The following is a 16877-nucleotide window of genomic DNA, read 5'->3' as shown; positions in this document are numbered from 1 at the left end:
TTCAGGGCATCTCCTCCCTCTGGTGAGTGATGGGGAAGGGAGGAAACTCCTCAGATTCAGGGCATCTCCTCTCTCTGGAGAGTGATGGGGAAGTGAGGGAACGACTCAGGTACAGGGCATCTGCTTTCTCTGGAGAGTGATGGGAAATGGAGGAAACTTTTCAGATTCAGGGCATCTCCTCCCTCTGGAGATTGATTGCGAAGTGAGGGAACGTCTCAGACTCAGGGCATCTCCTCCCTCTGGAGAGTGATGGGTAAGGGAGGGAAGTCCTCAGATTCAGAAAATGCTCTCCCTCTGGAGAGTGATGGGGAAAGGAGGATACTTCTCAGATTCTGGGCATCTACTCTCTCTGGAGAGTGATGGGGAAGGAAGGAAACGCCTCAGATTCAGGGCATCTCCTCCCTCTGGAAAGTGATGGGGAAGGGACGGAACTCCTCAGATTCAGGGCATCTGCTCCCTCTGTAGAGTAATGGGGATGGGTGGGAACTCCTCAGATTCAGAACATGCCCTCTCTCTGGAGAGTGATGGGGAATGGAGGGAACTCCTCAGATTCAGAACATCTCGTGATGGGGCAGGGACGAAACCCCTCAGATTCAGGGCATCTCCTCCCTCTGGTGAGTGATGGGGAAGGGAGGAAACTCCTCAGATTCAGGGCATCTCCTCTCTCTGGAGAGTGATGGGGAAGTGAGGGAACGACTCTGGTACAGGGCATCTGCTTTCTCTGGAGAGTGATGGGAAATGGAGGAAACTTTTCAGATTCAAAGCATCTCCTCCCTTTGGAGATTGATTGCGAAGTGAGGGAACGTCTCAGACTCAGGGCATCTCCTCCCTCTGGAGAGTGATGGGTAAGGGAGGGAAGTCCTCAGATTCAGAACATGCTCTCCCTCTGGAGAGTGATGGGGAAAGGAGGATACTTCTCAGATTCTGGGCATCTACTCTCTCTGGAGAGTGATGGGGAAGGAAGGAAACGCCTCAGATTCAGGGCATCTCCTCCCTCTGGAAAGTGATGGGGAAGGGACGGAACTCCTCAGATTCAGGGCATCTGCTCCCTCTGTAGAGTAATGGGGATGGGTGGGAACTCCTCAGATTCAGAACATGCCCTCTTTCTGGAGAGTGATGGGGAATGGAGGGAACTCCTCAGATTCAGAACATCTTGTGATGGGACAGGGACGAAACCCCTCAGATTCAGGGCATCTCCTCCCTCTGGTGAGTGATGGGGAAGGGAGGAAACTCCTCAGATTCAGGGCATCTCCTCTCTCTGGAGAGTGATGGGGAAGTGAGGGAACGACTCAGGTACAGGGCATCTGCTTTCTCTGGAGAGTGATGGGAAATGGAGGAAACTTTTCAGATTCAGGGCATCTCCTCCCTCTGGAGATTGATTGCGAAGTGAGGGAACGTCTCAGACTCAGGGCATCTCCTCCCTCTGGAGAGTGATGGGTAAGGGAGGGAAGTCCTCAGATTCAGAACATGCTCTCCCTCTGGAGAGTGATGGGGAAAGGAGGATACTTCTCAGATTCTGGGCATCTACTCTCTCTGGAGAGTGATGGGGAAGGAAGGAAACGCCTCAGATTCAGGGCATCTCCTCCCTCTGGAAAGTGATGGGGAAGGGACGGAACTCCTCAGATTCAGGGCATCTGCTCCCTCTGTAGAGTAATGGGGATGGGTGGGAACTCCTCAGATTCAGAACATGCCCTCTCTCTGGAGAGTGATGGGGAATGGAGGGAACTCCTCAGATTCAGAACATCTCGTGATGGGGCAGGGACAAAACCCCTCAGATTCAGGGCATCTCCTCCCTCTGGTGAGTGATGGGGAAGGGAGGAAACTCCTCAGATTCAGGGCATCTCCTCTCTCTGGAGAGTGATGGGGAAGTGAGGGAACGACTCTGGTACAGGGCATCTGCTTTCTCTGGAGAGTGATGGGAAATGGAGGAAACTTTTCAGATTCAAAGCATCTCCTCCCTCTGGAGATTGATTGCGAAGTGAGGGAACGTCTCAGACTCAGGGCATCTCCTCCCTCTGGAGAGTGATGGGTAAGGGAGGGAAGTCCTCAGATTCAGAACATGCTCTCCCTCTGGAGAGTGATGGGGAAAGGAGGATACTTCTCAGATTCTGGGCATCTACTCTCTCTGGAGAGTGATGGGGAAGGAAGGAAACGCCTCAGATTCAGGGCATCTCCTCCCTCTGGAAAGTGATGGGGAAGGGACGGAACTCCTCAGATTCAGGGCATCTGCTCCCTCTGTAGAGTAATGGGGATGGTTGGGAACTCCTCAGATTCAGAACATGCCCTCTCTCTGGAGAGTGATGGGGAATGGAGGGAACTCCTCAGATTCAGAACATCTCGTGATGGGGCAGGGACGAAACCCCTCAGATTCAGGGCATCTCCTCCCTCTGGTGAGTGATGGGGAAGGGAGGAAACTCCTCAGATTCAGGGCATCTCCTCTCTCTGGAGAGTGATGGGGAAGTGAGGGAACGACTAAGATACAGGGCATCTCCTTTCTCTGGAGAGTGATGGGAAATGGAGGAAACTTTTCAGATTCAGGGCATCTCCTCCCTCTGGAGATTGATTGCGAAGGGAGGAAACTCCTCAGATTCAGGGCATCTCCTCCCTCAGGAGAGTGATGGGTAAGGGAGGCAAGTCCTAGGATTCAGAACATGCCCTCCCTCTAGAGAGTGATGTGGAAGGGAGGATACTCCTCAGATTCTGGGCCTCTTCTCCATCTGGAGAGTGATGGGGAAGGAAGGCAACTCCTCAGATTCAGGGCAATTCCTGCCTCTGGAGAGTGATGGGGAAGCGAGGGAACTCCTCACAGTCAGAACATGCCCTCCCTCTGGATCGTGATGGGGAATGAGGGAGGGAACACCTCAGATTCAGGGCATCTCGTGATGGGTTAGGGATGAAACTCCTCAGATTCAGGGCAGCTCCTCCCACTGGAGAGTGATGGGGGAAGGGAACTCCTCAGATTCACGGCATCTCCTCCCTCTGGAGAGTGAATGGGAATGGAGAGAACGCCTCCGATTCAGGGCATCAACTCCCTCTGGACAGCGATGGGGAAGGGAGGAAACGCCTCAGATTCAGAACATGCCTTCCCTCTGGAGAGTTTTGGGGAAAGGAGGTAACTCCTCAGATTCAGGGTGTCACCTCCCTCTGGTAAGTGATGGGGAACTAAGGAAACGCCTCAGATTCAGGGCATCTCCTCCCTCTGGAAAGTGATGGGGAAGGGACAGAACTCCTCAGATTCAGGGCATCTGCTCCCTCTGGAGAGTGAAGGTGAAGGGAGGGAACACCTCAGATTCAGGGCATCTCCTCCCTCTGGAGAGTGATGGGGAAGGGAGGGAACTCCTCAGACTCAGAACATGCCCTCCCTCTGTAGAGTAATGGGGATGGGTGGGAACTCCTCAGATTCATTACATGCCCTCCCTCTGGAGAGTGATGGGGAAGGGAGGGAACTCCTGAGATTCAGAACATCTTGTGATGGGGCAGGGAGGAAACTCTTCAGATCAGGGCAGCTCCTCCCACTGGAGAGTGATGGGGAGGGAAGGGAACTCCTCAGATTCAGGGCATATCCTCTTTCTGGAGAGTGAATGGGAATGGAGAGAACTCCTCAGATTCAGGGCATCTCCTCCCTCTGGTGAGTGATGGGGAAGGGAGGAAACTCCTCAAACTCTGAACATGCCCTCCCTCTGGAGAGTGATGGGGAAGGGAGGAAACTCCTCAGAATCAGGGAATCTTGTGATGGTGCAGGGAGGAAACTCCTCAGATTCAGGGCAGCTTCTCCCACTGGAGAGTGATGGGGAGGGAAGACAACTCCTCAGATTCAGGGCATTTCCTCCCTCTGGAGAGTGAATTGGAATGGAGAGAACTCCTCAGATTAAGGGCGTCTCCTCCCTCTGGAGAGCGATGGGGAAGGGAGGGAACTCCTCATATTCAGGGCATCTCATCCCTCTGGAAAGTGATGGGGAAAGTAGGGAACTCCTCAGATTCAATGCATCTGCTCCCTCTGGAGAGTGATGAGGAAGGGAGGGATCTCCTCAGATTCAGGGCATCTCCTCCCTCTGGAGATTGATGGGGAAGAGAGGAAACTTCTCAGATTCAGGACATCGCCTCCCTCTGGAGAGTGATGGGGAAGAGAGGGAACTCCTCAGATTCAGAGCATCTCCTCCCTCTGGAGAGTGATGGGGAAGAGAGGCAACTCCTCATACTCAGAACATGCCCTCCCTCAGCAGAGTGATGGGGAAGGGAGTGAACTCCTCAGATTCAGGGCATCTCCTTTCTCTGGAGAGTGATGGGAAAGGGAGGAAACTTTTCAGATTCACGGCATCTCCTCACTCTGGAGATTGATGGGTAAGGGAGGAAACTCCTCAGATACAGAACATGCCCTCCGTCTAGAGAGTGATGTGGAAGGGAGGATACTACTCAGATTCAGGGCCTCTATTCCCTCTGGAGAGTGATGGGGAAGGAGGAAACTCCTTAGATTCAGGGTGTCACCTCCAACTGGAGAGTGATAGGGAAGGGAGGCAACTCCTCAGATTCAGGGCATGTCTGCCTCTGGAGAGTGATGGGGAAGGGAGGGAACTCCTCAAATTCAGAACATGCCCTCCCTCTGGAGAGTGATGGGGAAGGGAAGGAACTCCTCAGATTCAGGGCATCTCGTGATGGGGCAGGGATGAAACTCCTCAGATTCAGGGCAGCTCTTCGCACTGGAGAGTGATGGGGAGGGAAGGAAACTCCTCAGATTCAGGGCATCAACTCCCTCTGGACAGCGATGGGGAAGGGAGGAAACGCCTCAGATTCAGAACATGCATTCCCTCTGGAGAGTTTTGGGGAAGGGGGTACTCCTCATATTCAGGGTGTCACCTCCCTCTGGTGAGTGATGGGGAACTAAGGAAATGCCTCAGATTCAGGACATCTCCTCCCTCTGGAAATGGATGGGGAAGGGACAGAACTCCTCAGATTCAGGGCATCTGCTCCCTCTGGAGAGTGATGGGGAAGGGAGGGAACACCTCAGATTCTGGGCATCTCCTCCCTCTGGAGATTAATGGGGAAGGGAGGGAACTCCTCAGACTCAAAACATGCCCTCCCTCTGTAGAGTGATGGGGGTGGGTGGGAACTCCTCAGATTCAGAACATGCCCTCCCTCTGGAGAGTGATGGGGAAGGGAGGGATCTCCTCAGATTCAGAACATCTCGTGATGGGGCAGGGAGGAAACTCCTCAGATTCAGGGCAGCTCCTCCCACTGGAGAGTGATGGGGAGGGAAGGGAACTCCTCATATTCAGGGCATCTCTTCTCTCTGGAGAGTGAATGGGAATAGAGAGAACTCCTCAGATTCAGGGCATCTCCTCCCTCTGTAGAGCGAAGGAGAAGTTAGGAAACTCTGCAGATTCCGAATATGCCCTCCCTCTGGAGAGTGATGGGGAAGGGAAGGAACTGCTCAGATTCAGGGTGTCCCCTCCGTCTGGTGAGTGATGGGGAAGGAAGGAAACGCCTCAGATTCCGGGAATCTCCTCCCTCTGGAAAGTGATGGGGAAGGGAGGGAACTCCTCAGATTCAAGACATTTCCTGACTCTGGAGAGTGATGGGGAAGGAAGGCACTCCTCAAACTCAGAACATGCCATCCCTCTGGAGAGTGATGGCGAAGGGATGGAACTCCTCAGAATCAGGGCATCCTGTGATGGTGCAGGGAGGAAACTCCTGAGATTAAGGGCAGCTTCTCCCTCTGGAGATTGATGGGAAGGGAGGATACTCCTCAGATTCAGGGTATCTCCTCCCTCTGGTGAGTTATGGGGAAGGAAGGGAACTCCTCAGATTCAGGGCATCTCCTCCCTCTGGAGAGTGATGTGGAAGGGAGGGGACTCCTCAGATTCAGAACATGCCCTCCCTCTGGAGAGTGATGGGGAAGGGAGGGAACTCCTCAGATTCAGGGCATCTCCTCCCTCTGGAGAGTGATGTGGAAGCGAGGGAACTCCTCAGATTCGTGGCATCTCCTCCCTCTGGAGGGTGATGGGAAAGGGAGGAAAGTCCTCAGATTCAGGGCATATCCTCCCTCTGGAGAGTGATGGGGAAGGGAGGGAACTCCTCAGATTCAGAACATCTCGTGATGGGGCAGGGAGGAAACTCCTCAGATTCAGGGCAGCTCCTCCCACTGGAGAGTGATGGGGAGGGAAGGGAACTCCTCATATACAGGGCATCTCCTCTCTTTGGAGAGTGAATGGGAATAGAGAGAACTCCTCAGATTCAGGGCATCTCCTCCCTCTGTAGAGCAAAGGAGAAGTTAGGAAACTCTGCAGATTCCGAATATGCCCTCCCTCTGGAGAGTGATGGGGAAGGGAAGGAACTGCTCAGATTCAGGGTGTCCCCTCCGTCTGGTGAGTGATGGGGAAGGAAGGAAACGCCTCAGATTCCGGGAATCTCCTCCCTCTGGAAAGTGATGGGGAAGGGAGGGAACTCCTCAGATTCAAGACATTTCCTGACTCTGGAGAGTGATGGGGAAGGAAGGCACTCCTCAAACTCAGAACATGCCATCCCTCTGGAGAGTGATGGCGAAGGGATGGAACTCCTCAGAATCAGGGCATCCTGTGATGGTGCAGGGAGAAAACTCCTGAGATTAAGGGCAGCTTCTCCCTCTGTAGATTGATGGGAAGGGAGGATACTCCTCAGATTCAGGGTATCTCCTCCCTCTGGTGAGTTATGGGGAAGGAAGGGAACTCCTCAGATTCAGGGCATCTCCTCCCTCTGGAGAGTGATGTGGAAGGGAGGGGACTCCTCAGATTCAGAACATGCCCTCCCTCTGGAGAGTGATGGGGAAGGGAGGGAACTCCTCAGATTCAGGGCATCTCCTCCCTCTGGAGAGTGATGTGGAAGCGAGGGAACTCCTCAGATTCGGGGCATCTCATCCCTCTGGAGGGTGATGGGAAAGGGAGGAAAGTCCTCAGATTCAGGGCATATCCTCCCTCTGGAGAGTGATGGGGAAGGGAGGGAACTCCTCAGATTCATAACATGCCCTCCCTCTGGAGAATGATGGGGAAGGAAGGAAACTACTCAGATTTAGAACATTTCCTCCCTCTGGAGAGTGATGGGGAAGGAAGGAAACTCCTCAGATTCAGGGCATCTCATCCCTCTGGAGAGTGATGGGGAAGGGAGAGAACTCCTCAGATTCAGAGCATCTCCTTTCTCTGGAGAGTGATGGGGAAGGGATGGAACTCCTCAGATTCAGGGCATCTGCTCCCTCTGGAGAGTGATGGGGAAGTGAGGGAACGTCTCAGACTCAGGGCATCTCCTCCCTCTGGAGAGTGATGGGAAAGGGAGGAAACTTCTCATATTCAGGGCATCTCCTCCCTCTGGAGATTGATGGGGAAGGGAGGAAACTCCTCAGATTCAGGGCATCTCCTCCCTCTGGAGAGTGATGGGTAAGGGAGGGAAGTCCTCAGATTCAGAACATGCCCTCCCTCTGGAGAGTGATGCGGAAAGGAGGATACTTCTCAGATTCTGGGCATCTACCACCTCTGGAGAGTGATGGGGAAGGAAGGAAACGCCTCAGATTCAGGGCATCTCCTCCCTCTGGAAAGTGATGGGGATGGGTGGGAACTCCTCAGATTCAGAACATGCCCTCTCCCTGGAGAGTGATGGGGAATGGAGTGAACTCCTCAGATTCAGAACATCTCGTGATGGGGCAGGGACGAAACTCCTCAGATTCAGGGCATCTCCTCCCTCTGGTGAGTGATGGGGAAGGGAGGAAACTCCTCAGATTCAGGGCATCTCCTCTCTCTGGAGAGTGATGGGGAAGTAAGGGAATGACTCAGATATAGGGCATCTCCTTTCTCTGGAGAGTATTGGGAAATGGAGGAAACTTTTCAGATTCAGGGCATCTCCTCCCTCTGGAGATTGATTGGGAAGGGAGGAAACTCCTCAGATTCAGGGCATCGCCTCCCTCTGGAGAGTGATGGGTAAGGGAGGCAAGTCCTCAGATTCAGAACAAGCCCTCCGTCTAGAGAGTGATGTGGAAGGGAGGATACTCCTCAGATTCTGGACCTCTCCTCCATCTGGGGAAGGAAGGCAACTCCTCAGATTCAGGGCAATTCCTGCCTCTGGAGAGTGATGGGGAAGCGAGGGAACTCCTCACATTCAGAACATGCCCTCCCTCTGGAGAGTGATGGGGAATGAGGGAGGGAACACCTCAGATTCAGGGCATCTCGTGATGGGTTAGGGATGAAACTCCTCAGATTCAGGGCAGCTCCTCCCACTGGAGAGTGATGGGGAGGGAAGGGAACTCCTCAGATTCAGGGCATCTCCTCCCTCTGGAGAGTGAATGGGAATGGAGAGAACTCCTCAGATTCAGGGCATCTGCTCCCTCTGGAGAGTGAAGGGGAAGGGAGGGAACACCTCAGATTCAGGGCATCTCCTCCCTCTGGAGAGTGATAGGGAAGGGAGGGAACTCCTCAGACTCAGAACATGCCCTCCCTCTGTAGAGTAATGGGGATGGGTGGGAACTCCTCAGATTCAGTACATGCCCTCTCTCTGGAGAGTGATGGGGAACTCCTGAGATTCAGAACATCTCGTGATGGGGCAGGGAGGAAACTCTTCAGATCAGGGCAGCTCCTCCCACTGGAGAGTGATGGGGGAGGGAAGGGAACTCCTCAGATTCAGGGCATCTCCTCTCTCTGGAGAGTGAATGGGAATGGAGAGAACTCCTCAGATTCAGGGCATCTCCTCCCTCTGGAGAGTGAAGGAGAAGGTAGGAAACTGCAGATTCCGAATATGCCCTCCATCTGGAGAGTGATGGGAAAGGGAGGGAACTCCTCAGATTCAGGGTGTCCCCTCCCTCTGGAGAGTGATGGGGAAGGAAGGAACTCCTCAAACTCAGAACATGCCCTCCCTCTGGAGAGTGATGGCGAAGGGAGGGAACTCCTCAGAATCAGGGCATATTGTGATGGTGCAGGGAGGAAACTCCTAAGATTCAGGGCAGCTTCTCGCACTGGAGAGTGATGGGGAGGGAAGGCAACTCCTCAGATTCAGGGCATTTCCTCCATCTGGAGAGTAAATTGGAATGGAGAGAACTCCTCAGATTAAGGACATCTCCTCCCTCTGGAGAGCAATGGGGAAGGGAGGAAACTCCTCAGATTCAGAACATGCCCCCCCTCTGGAGAGTTATGGGGAAGGGAGGGAACTCCTCAAATTCAGGGTGTCACCTCCCTCTGGTGAGTGATGGGGAAGGAAGGAAACGCCTCAGATTAAGGGCATCGCATCCCTCTGCAAAGTGATGGGGAAAGGTGGAACTCCTCAGATTCAGAGCATCTCCTCCCTCTGGAGAGTGATGAGGAAGGGAGGGAACTCCTCAGATTCAGGACATCGCCTCCCTCTGGAGAGTGATGGGGAAGGGAGGAAACTTCTCAGATTCAGGACATCGCCTCCCTCTGGAGAGTGATGGGGAAGGGAGGAACTCCTCAGATTCAGGGCATCCTATCCCTATGGAAAGTAATGGGGAAAGTAGGGAATTCCTCAGATTCAATGCATCTGCTCCCTCTGGAGAGTGATGAGGAAGGGAGGGAACTCCTCAGATTCAGGGCATCTCCTCCCTCTGGAGAGTGATGGGTAAGGGAGGTAACTCATCAGATTCAGAGCATCTCCTCCCTCTGGAGAGTGATGGGGAAGAGAGGTAACTCCTCATACTCAGAACATGCCCTCTCTCAGCAGAGTGATGAGGAAGGGATGAAACTCTTCAGATTCAGGGCATCTCCTCCCTCTGGAAAGTGATGGGGAAGGGAGGGAACTCCTCATATTCAGGGAATCTCCTCCCTCTGGAGATTGATGGGGAAGGGAGGGAACTCCTCAGATTCAGAACATTCCCTCGCTCTGGAGAGTGATGGGGAAGGAAGGAAACTCCTCAGATGTAGAACATTTCCTCCCTCTGGAGAGTGATGGGGATTGGAGGGAACTCCTCAGATGCAGGGCATCGCCTCCCTCTGGAGAGTGATGGGTAAGGGAGGAAACTCCTCAGATTCAGAACATGCCCTCCCTCTAGAGAGTGATGTGGAAGGGAGGATACTCCTCAGATTCTTTGCCTCTACTCGCTCTGGAGAGTGATGGGGAAGGAAGGAAGCTCCTTATATTCAGGGCTTCTCCTCCCTCTGGAGAGTGATGGGGAAGGGAGGAAACTCCTCAGATTCAGGGCATCTCCTTTCTCTGGAGAGTGATGGGAAAGGGAGGAAACTTTTCAGATTCACGGCATCTCCTCACTCTGGAGATTGATGGGTTAGGGAGGAAACTCCTCAGATTCAGAACATGCCCTCCCTCTAGAGAGTGATGTGGAAGGGAGGATACTCCTCAGATTCTTTGCCTCTACTCGCTCTGGAGAGTGATGGGGAAGGAAGGAAGCTCCTTATATTCAGGGCATCTCCTCCCTCTGGAGAGTGATGGGGAAGGGAGGAAACTCCTCAGATTCAGAGAATCTCCTTTCTCTGGAGAGTGATGGGAAAGGGAGGAAACGTTTCAGATTCACGGCATCTCCTCACTCTGGAGATTGATGGGTTAGGGAGGAAACTCCTCAGATTCAGAACATGCCCTCCCTCTAGAGAGTGAAGTGGAAGGGAGGGTACTCCTCAGATTCAGGGCCTCTGCTCCCTCTGGAGAGTGATAGGGAAGGGAGGCAACTCCTCAGATTCAGGGCATGTCCTGCCTCTGGAGAGTGATGGGGAGGGAAGGGAACTCCTCAGATTCAGGGCATCTTCTCCCTCTGGAGAGTGAATGGGAATGGAGGGAATGCCTCCGATTCAGGGAATCAACTCCCTCTGGACAGCGATGGGGAAGGGAGGAAACGCCTCAGATTCAGAACATGCCTTCCCTCGGGAGAGTTTTGGAGAAGGGAGGGAACTCCTCAGATTCAGGGTGTCACCTCCTTCTGGTGAGTGATGGGGAACAAAGGAAATGCCTCAGATTCAGGACATCTCCTCCCTCTGGAAAGTGATGGGGAAGGGACAGAACTCCTCAGATTCAGGGCATCTGCTCTCTCTGGAGAGTGATGGGGAAGGGAGGGAACACCTCAGATTCAGGGCATCTCCTCCATCTGGAGATTCATTGGGAAGGGAGGGAACTCCTCAGACTCAGAACATGCCCTCCCTCTGTAGAGTAATGGGGATGGGTGGGAACTCCTCAGATTCAGAACATGCCCTCCCTCTGGAGAGTGATGGGGAAGGGAGGGAACTCCTCAGATTCAGAACATCTCGTGATGGGGCAGGGAGGAAACTCCTCAGATTCAGGGCAGCTCCTCCCACTGGAGAGTGATGGGGAGGGAAGGGAACTCCTCATATTCAGGGAATATCCTCTCTCTGGAGAGTGAATGGGAATAGAGAGAACTCCTCAGATTCAGGGCATCTCCTTCCTCTGTAGAGTTAAGGAGAAGGTAGGAAACTCGGCAGATTCCGAATATGCCCTCCCTCTGGAGAGTGATGGTGAAGTGAAGGAACTCCTCAGATTCAGGGTGTCCCCTCCCTCTGGTGAGTGATGGGGAAGGAAGGAAATGCCTCAGATTCCGGGAATCTCCTCCCTCTGGAAAGTGATGGGGAAGGGAGGGAACTCCTCAGATTCAAGACATTTCCTGACTCTGGAGAGTGATGGGGAAGGAAGGAACTCCTCAAACTCAGAACATGCCCTCCCTCTGGAGAGTGATGGCGAAGGGATGGAACTCCTCAGAATCAGGGCATCCTGTGATGGTGCAGGGAGGAAACTCCTCAGTTTCAGGGCAGCTTCTCCCACTGGAGAGTGATGGGGAGGGAAGGCAACTCCTCAGATTCTGGGCATTTCCTCCCTTTGGAGAGTGAATTGGAATCGAGAGAACTCCTCAGAGTAAGGGCATCTCCTCCCTCTGGAGAGCGATGGGGAAGGGAGGAAACTCCTCAGATTCAGAACATGCCCTCCCTCTGGAGAGTGATGGGGAAGGGAGGGAACTCCTCAGATTCAGGGTGTCCCCTCCCTCTGGTGAGTGATGGGGAAGGAAGGAAACTCCTCAGATTCCGGGCATCTCCTCCCTCTGGAAAGTGATGGGGAAAGGAGGGAACTCCTCAGATTCAAGACATTTCCTGACTCTGGAGAGTGATGGGGAAGGGAGGGAACTCCTCAGAATCAGGGCATCTCGTGATGGTGCAGGGAGGAAACTCCTCAGATTCAGGGCAGCTTCTCCCACTGGAGAGTTATGGGGAGGGAAGGCAACTCCTCAGATTCAGTGCATTTCCTCCCTCTGGAAAGTGATGGGGAATGGAGAGAACTCTTCAGATTAAGGGCATCTCCTCCCTCTAGAAAGCGATGGGGAACGGAGGAAACTTTTCAGATTCAATGCATCTGCTCCCTCTGGAGAGTGATGGGGAAGGGAGAGAACTCCTCAGATTCAGGACATCTCCTCCCTCTGCAAAGTAATGGGGAAGGGAGGGAGGACGAGATGATACCCACACCTGCAACACCACCGCAGCTGACCAATCCCGGGCCAACGTAGCATCATATGTTAGACGCCCCATTCTCTCTATAAATATGTATGGAAATGTTGACTTGTCAGAGCGCTCTCAGAGATCTTTTGAATGCCATTCATGAGATAAAGACTTTTTCCTTGAACACTTGCAGCCGGCTCTCTTTGCCTTATTCCCCGCCCGGGGTGTTTCTGAGTTTTATTCTTTTGCACGTCTAACAGCGGGGAGGGCACAAACATTTGGTGACCCCCTGCAATGTTATTTGGAGAGGTGCCATGAGGCCACGCTGTGCGCCAGGATCCGGAACGTGCCCCAGCAAAACCATCGCCCCACGGCAGACCAGTTTCTGCGCACCACGAGAGAAGGGTCCAGGGTTCCCGGTTCACGAATACCCGATAGAAGAACTGCTCGCCAAGGCGTGCTAAGGCTTGGTTGGGGTGCGAACCTGACTGGGGTCCGACCGTGAATGGTGACCCTCGGAGCACCTGCCCGAACACGTGAGTGCCGGTTGCAAAGGTTCCTAAGGAAAGGTAAGGGGGAAAAAGGGAAGGGAACCAGGGAACAGTGGGAAGTAGATGAAAGGGAGAATAGGGCCTGCATGAGTGATGTTGAGGCTTTTCAGATCTATCCTTTATATGGCCATTAGGTATTGTGAAAAGAGAGAAGAAGAAGAGAAGTGGTATCCTAGCCCGAACGGGGTATGCGGCTCCGCGTAGCATTGTCCCGACCAGTGCAGATTAAATAAATGAAGATAAAGAGAAAACAGTAGGAATCTCGTATATTCAGTAGACTCGGAGTAGTTATTTAGAATATTCTTTTTCCGTGCAAGTGAGGATTCTTGGGTTAAGACAGCAGGGTGTAAGAGGTTTTGAGTGAGTGAGAAGATTAGGTGAAACGGGGAAGGTTTGGTAACAAAACAAAACAAAAAAAAGGGAGATAAAAGCGCACAGGTAGTGCATGTGCATGATATATGTTATATGTTTTGGTTATCATTTTTGTCAATTTTTTGTTTCGATTATCAATGCATTGAAATGATTTGTTGGTAACAGTTTATATATGTAATAGAAGAAGTGCCTAACTTTAAGAGTGACTAGGTAATATTGCACACAACGAAAACAATAACTTTGAATAACTGAATAATTTTTTATTTATAATTGATAATATACACAAGGGCAAGTGGGTGAGTGGAAGTGAAAACACAGGCCTAAGTGGACACGTGCTTAAGCAGAAGTATAATTATGGGGGGAGTAACACCCTTAGCTCATATTTGTCAACACCTTCCACTATACAGTGAAAAGATACAAAAGTACCACGATCAGTGGGTGACAGAGATAAAATGATATAGCGTAACGGCCAGAAGGTGGATCGTTTGACAACAGAGTGCTAGACCTAGTGTCCACACACTTACTAGCAAAATACAAAGGGAAACAACTACAGTATAGAAGAGAAGTATTGGACCTGTGGCGAATGTTCGAGGAGGTTACACCCACAACAGAGGTAGGTAATGAAAAATCAAGTGACATACAGAAAATGCAGGAGGAGGTCAGTGGAACGCCCAAGGGAGAATGTACGACCACCACAGTAGAAGGTGAGACAACTAAACTATACCCCTTAATATTGAGACCAGCAGTAGGGTATAGTGAGCCTTTGTACGTACCAACATCTGTCACCCCTACTCCCCCGACCAGCACAATAGCAACAGCACCACCGCCGTATGACAAGGGAGGTTTGTATGGCCCAACAAGGGCACCCCCCGTAAATTTAGCACACCTAACCGGAGAGATAGACCGCCAGTTAGCACATGCCCAGATGGAGATAACCCGACTAAGGGCATTGTGCGATCGAGGCCAAATGCTGCCTGGGGGAGGAGAAGTACCACCATTAACTATGACAGATCTCACACCATCGGTGAGTATTGCAGAGGAGGTGGCTCCAGCACTCTCAGAGCCAGCGCGATCAACATCCTCCCAGGGGACACGAATACCACAGGGACGGGAAAAAGAATGGCAGTCAGAGGAGTTCCTGTTCCATCTAAATGACAAGCCCCTAAGGATCATACGCCCACCCACCCCGGAAAGTGAGAGAGGAGAAAGGCAAGAGGAGAATAATGAGCAAGAGTCCGAACTAGAAGAAGTGTGGAGTGACTTAGACGAGTACGAAGAAGCAGCGGCAGCAGCAGGGTCTCCGCTGTCAAATCACCGATATTTAGATGATCGGTCGCCACCTTTATGGGAAGGCAGGTTAAGACAGAGAGGAGGAAACATGATGGTAAGTAGACTAAAGAAGGGTGCAGTAAGTAAAGGTGGAAAGAAACACAAGTTACAAATGCCATTAATACACAAGGGGATAGGGAGGCCGCACTACGTTCTTTGGGCCCAGATTGATAAAAACAATTTGTTGAAAGTACTCCCCCCGTTATCGGGAGGGGCCAGAAAATGGATACATGCTTTCGAAAAAAACACAGCAGGAGTGCCGTTAGCAATCGGAGACATGAAAAGTCTATTAGTGTCAGCAATCGGTGATCAAGCAGACGCAGTTTGGGAGAGGGCAGGATTCCCCGGAGTGACAATGAGCTGTGACCGCCATGATGGGTCGGCCTTTAAAAACGTTCAAGCCAAATATGGGACGAATTGCGGTGTACGTTTCCAGACATCCCGGATTTACACTTAGTGATGCAATGTACAATGGAGGAGAACGAGGATCCTACGCAGTTCATATTGCAGGTACAGGACCTGTGGAGAAGTGAAACTGGCACGGCGTGGAACCAGTCCACCGCCTTATTCTATTTTATCATCAAAAAAGGGCTCCCGAAGGAGGTGCAGAAGGCCTTGGATAAAATAGCTGGGATAGAAGCCAAGGGTTGGCCTGAAATTCAGAGTATAATTGTGCATCACTGTAGGAGGATCAAAGAGAAAGAAAAGGAGATAGCACAGAAAAGGCTGGCAGACGAGGCGAAGCTGGTGCAGAACAAATTAGTGAAGGTCGCTGCCATAAACGCCAGCGTAGCTGCAGACCGAGACAATGAGGGGGACGAAGGAGCAGGAAAGAGACCAGTCACAATAGCAGCACTGCGAGCAACAGGAGGGCAAGGACAGTGGAATCAGGAAGAGCCATACAGAGGACAACAGTGGCAAGAGAGACCAGTGAGAGGAAAAGGTGGGTACCATGGTCAAAGAGGAGGGTTTGGAAGTATGGGAAATAGAGGATTTGGTGGACAGGGGATGAGAGGCGGACCACAAGGGTCTTGTTGGAACTGTGGGAGGTGGGGACACTATTCAAGGGATTGCAGAATGCGGACTTCAGGGTATTTTCAGGGGCAACCGCCCAAAGAAAATGAACAAGGATGGGGGTGCCCTCACCCTGGTAGCCCCTATGGGCTGCGGATGGGAGGTGGAGGGCAACAATAACAGTGCTATAACGAACCTCAGATGCAGAAGAGACAACAGCCACTACCGCCGCAGCCTGTGGCAAGACAAAATACAGTGGGGAATACAACCAGTAATTGTTTCGCGCTCGTTGCAAATGGTGCACCCGCACCATACCGCGGTGTGACCATGGTGGGAGACAATGGGCCTGATCACGACTTCGGCGGTAACCCTTAAATCCGGCGGTAGCGCTAATACCACCGGATTTAAGGGTCCGCCGAATCAGGACTTTGGCGGATTTCGCCCCTGCTCTTGGCTGGGGGGAAATCTGCCAAAAATGTGCGCTATTACCGGCGGCGGGAAATCCGCCAGAGGTAAGAGCCTGAATTTTCCCCATTGAGCCCAATGGGGAATGGGGCATTCGCGAATGGGCTCAATGGGGAATGGGGACTTCCAAGTCCACCCAACTCCTGATCCCGTGCTATTAGCGCCGGGGGCTATGGCGGTCGTGCTAATAGCCCCCAGGCTAATAGCGTTAGCGTTTATGCCGAGGTCATGATCAGGCCCAATGTCTTTTCAGTACCAGGGCCGGAGAGGCACTCGGATTAGGACAGCCCACAGAGAGCACTTGCGTGTCCAGTCCTATCCACCACCCCATGTACAGAAGAGGAACCACTAGTGGGGGCAGAGATAGGAAATAAGCAGTTTATCTTCATGGTAGACTCAGGGGCAGCAAAATCATGTCTTACAGAAGGGCGGTTTCCGCTCTTGGGCAGGAGTTTGGAGACACAGGGGTTCTCTGGGGCTATTTTAAAAGTTCCTTACACTAAAGATCTTGACATAACAGTGGGGGGAAAAACAGTGCGCGCACCCTTACTTTACCACGAAGACGCGCCAATCAACTTACTGGGTCGAGACCTGATGAGCAAGCTAAATATGTCTATCTCCTTCACGGAGAGAGGAATAGTGTGTTCCACCCTAGGAGTGTGCCCAGTGCGAGCAATGCTAATAGTCAACACATTCATCAATGACAGTGTAGTGCGAGGGGTGCCCATTGACATAG

Source organism: Ambystoma mexicanum, chromosome 4p, assembly GCF_040938575.1.
Source record: "Ambystoma mexicanum isolate Mex_15411 chromosome 4p, UKY_AmexF1_1, whole genome shotgun sequence".
NCBI classification, from domain to species: Eukaryota; Metazoa; Chordata; class Amphibia; order Caudata; family Ambystomatidae; genus Ambystoma; species Ambystoma mexicanum.
The sequence above is the reverse complement of the archived record's forward strand: the minus strand, read 5'-3'. Positions refer to the sequence as shown.